Here is a 4,328-nt window from a genome sequence, read left to right as displayed (position 1 = left end):
GAGAGGGAGAGGGAGAGGGAGAGAGAGAGAGAGAGAGAGAGAGAGCGCACAAAACAAACATACAAACAAACAAAAATAATGATTGAACAATTAAAACACAGGCATAATCATAATATATGAATAGTGTGTAATGATTGTAATGGTCAGAGCACTCAGCCAATTTATCCCTTTCTATTTAAATAAGCATCTAATTTTCATTAAAAAAATGTAATTCATGGAAAGTTAATAAGGCATGCTACATACTGGGTTGCTCTCAATGACTGGCTCAGCCTGCTTTCTTACATCATCCTGGATTACAATCCCAGGAGTAGTAGCATACTCAGAGGGTCTAAACCCTCCCACCTCCCACATCAATCATTAAGCAAGAAAATGCCCCCACAGACTAGCCAAAGGCCAATCTGATGGAGATATTCCCTCTTCCCAGCTATGTCTAAGTTTGTGTTAAATTGACAAAAAAAACTAATCATCATAATGGGAAATATTTACCCTCATTTTTTTTTTTATTTCAACGTTTGAATAAGAAATTACAGTCAAACTTTTGAATTAGTACTAATAAGTTGGGTTTTCAAGTGAACACGTCTGTTTTACTCTTATTAATACATATTTCTGAGCAATTAGAATAAAGTTTAATCTTTTCTAGATTAATAAGGAAAATGGGTTATCTACTTTGTTTCATAAGATATGCTCTAGCTGAGAAGAAATTAATGATCTTTAGTATGCTCATTATGTGTAAATTTGGCTGTGGTATATGCTTGGCCATTTAAAAATGAACTAACCACATCTAGTCTTTTCCCCTCTGGGATCATAAAATCAAATATAGAGTATTTTAATAAAGCCATAGATATCCACAAAATATATAAATGAATTAGGAACTAGTTGTCAGTCATGAAAAGCATTAAATTAAGTGAAAGCTGATATCCACAGAAAGAAGGTTCTTAAGGCATTCTGAATGATTAAACTGTCCCCTTTGCAACGGTGAAGAGTGTCATAGGAAATGCCCCCTGAGCCACACTTGTTATCCCACATCAGCAATATCACACAGCCAGGTTTGGTCTTAATCACATACTTGCGAGGATTTTATTATGACCCCTTTGTTTTCCAGTTTTCTCAGACCTGCAGCTTTACCTTCAACATTGACAATAAAATGTCCTCCTGTCATGACATGGAAACGTGAAGGACAAAGGACAATTTAGCCTCACATGGATTATAGTTGGGAAGGGAAGAGTATTTTAACAGTCTTCTATTACTTGGTGCTAGACACAAGTAGTAAAATGTTAGCTCCTTAAAGATTAGCTACAGTATGAAATCTGAAACTATAGCAATTAAGCTTTCTATACTGCATTGAATTAAGCTGATTTCTTAGTCTTTTTATTTTGAATTTTAAAATTTTTAACTCTGTGTATGTTTATATGTCTCTGTATTTATACAATAAATGCAGGTGCCCTGGGAGCTGCCAGTGTTGGACTCCCTGGAGTTCTTACATGCTGGAGAACTTGCAGGCTCGTGTTCCTGGTTATAAATTTTCCTAAAGCCTAATCTTCACAGAATATCTTTAATTTCACCATTTTCAATGTCCTCAGTTAGCAGGTGGTAGTGAGTTTGTGATTGCTTCTGAGACCTGGTCATCTGGTCCTCATTTTGTGTTAATTAATATGAAGTCAGAACTCTGAAGTAAGACTTGCTAAAAGTATGTGTACCATAGAAATTACCTACATTCTACAAATCAGGCTTGCTCCCCCAACAGAGGGTACATGTTAAACATTTATAAGCACAGCACTGTTTGTTTTCCTTGAAGTGGCAGGCTTACATTTGGTGAAGAGACATTTCCTACTTAACATCCTAAATTTGGATCTCTGTAATTTGTTGGAAAGCTGTTCATTTAAAGAAGTATTCCATGAGGAACAGTGAATTTATTATGCAATTGAAACTATTGGGCAAGTTCTTCTATTTGAGACAAACTATTTATGTTTTAACATATAACATGGTTTATGCATATTTCCCTTCCTTGGAATATTAATCTGTTTATTGTATTAATATAAGATATATACTTAAGCTTCAAAAATGTAATAAAATTCATATATTTCTATTCAAACAAAATATTCCTACAAAGATAACAGATTTGTTGGGTCCCTTTTCAGTGTCAGTGTAAACATGCTCTTAAAAAAAATGAAAAAATGTTTGAAAAATGTTGCCTCCCTTTGGGTCCTTTCCCTAGCTAGACTGCCTTGTCTGGCCTCAGTTCTGATGAGATGTGATGTTCCAGGAAGTGTTGGTATGGAGTTGGGGAGGGTTCCCCTTCTCCTCAGAGAAGAAGAAATGGGGGAAGGGGCTAAGGGGTGTGACTGGAAGGCAAGAGGGCAGGGAGATGTGATCAGAATGTAAAGTGAATAAATAAATTAATTAATTAAAAATAACATTGTAGTACTTTTTTCTCCTAATATAATAAAAGTCATGTATGTTAGTCTCTTATTATCTGCATCTTGACCCATTGTGGGTCTTCTATAAATAGAAGCTTATCTGAAGAGTGTTGAGTAGGCTTTTCTTGACATAGGAGTGTAAATGTAACTTTTATTCTTCTGATGTAATTTTCATGTTAGAGGCTTAATGCTGAATAAGCTCTCACTTTCTAGTTCTTTCTGAACTCTGGCTGGCTGGTTCAAATCAGCTGTTCTGGCTCAAACTCCTTTCCAAGCTGACTGATTCGATCTGGCTTCTCTCAGGTTCTCACTGAATTGCTTTGCTTGGCGTCAAACTAACTCTGGCAATTTGTTCTAATCTTCTGGCTCCTTATTCTCCTGCTTCAACTGCCTCTGCTGATCATCACTGAACTGCGTGAGCTCAGGAACAAACTCAATTTCACAGCACTGCACTCTTCACTGCACTGACTCCCAGGTGACTGCTCCAAACTCAAGTCCACTCAACTAAACTGACTAAACTGGTTATATGATCAGAGCAGCCATGTTGCTGGATTAAAATTCCTCTCTACACAGGAGGGCGTGTGCATATATTAACTCTTCCCAATTACAACAGCATGTATAAGATCTGGGCAAGCTTGAGACAAACTTTAAAAATTTCAGAACAGAGTAGGGAGATGGACAGGAAATCTCACTCAGCCATGAAGCTATTGGCAAATGATGGTTGCTGGGAGAGTCAGGGTCCATTTTCTTTAAGAGTGTGTTCCCTAGTGTTTTAGTCAGGGTTTCATTGTTGCAAGGAAACATCATGACCAAAATGCAAGTTAGGGAGGAAAGGGTTTTTTTTTTTTGGTTTACTTTTCCAGATTACAACGCTTTTTATGGGAGGAAATCAGGACAGGAACTCAAGCAGGGATGGAATCCAGAGGCAGGAACTAATGTAGAGGCCATAGAGGGATGCTACCTACTGGTTTGCTCCCCCTGACTTACTTATCCTGCCTTCTTATAGAATCCAGGACTACAAGCCCAGGGATGGCCCCACCCATAGTGGGCCCTCCTCCACTGATCACTAATTTATAAAATACCTTGCAGTTACATCTCATGGAGGCATTTCTTCAACTGAGGCTCCTTTCTATGTGATGACTCTAGCCAGTGTCAAGTTGACAGACAACACCAACCTGTATACCTAGTAAAATGACCACCACATTCTAGTAGAAAGCCATACATCCAAGAATATATGGACCATATAAACTAGACTTGATTGGTTAAAAATAGAGGGAACATAAATTGTGTGGGCAGAGAAGTGAGGGTGGATCTGGAGAACTTGGGGAAAGAGGTGAATGTAGTCAAAACAAACCTAATGAAATGTAGTTTAACGTACTTTGCTCCATACCTTCCTTACTTCCTGTATTTCACTCTTCCCTCTCTGCTAGTACCCTTGGTTCCTAGACAGATCCACTTCTATGTTAATATCATTTACACATACATCATATCTTTTAGTTTATGAAGTTAACTGTTATTAATCTTCTGAAAGTATCTTGGGATTACCAGGATTTTATTGTCTATAATTTCAAAACTATTGTTTTAAGGAAAGGAAAACCTAAAAAGTCTTATAATTATATATCACTCCTTTAAAAACTAAGAAGCATTGCCTAAAGAAGAAAGCTGCTAATAGAACTTAAGGTGTAAGAGAGAATAATGAAGAAAATAGGAAAGCAAATTTCTAATGAAATAAATATGAAATAATAACACAGAGACCAAAGGATCTAATGCATAAAAAAATAAAGTAACAAACATAAAAATTTCTAAATCAAGAGAGAATATAAATGAAAATAAGATATTTGAAATTATTCTTCTAGAGGATGGATAAGATATTAAGTGTAAACTGTGATTAATCTGATATGGATACTTTCT

This window comes from Mastomys coucha, unplaced genomic scaffold (assembly GCF_008632895.1).
Source record: "Mastomys coucha isolate ucsf_1 unplaced genomic scaffold, UCSF_Mcou_1 pScaffold20, whole genome shotgun sequence".
NCBI classification, from domain to species: domain Eukaryota; kingdom Metazoa; phylum Chordata; class Mammalia; order Rodentia; family Muridae; genus Mastomys; species Mastomys coucha.
This window is presented reverse-complemented; position numbering follows the sequence as displayed.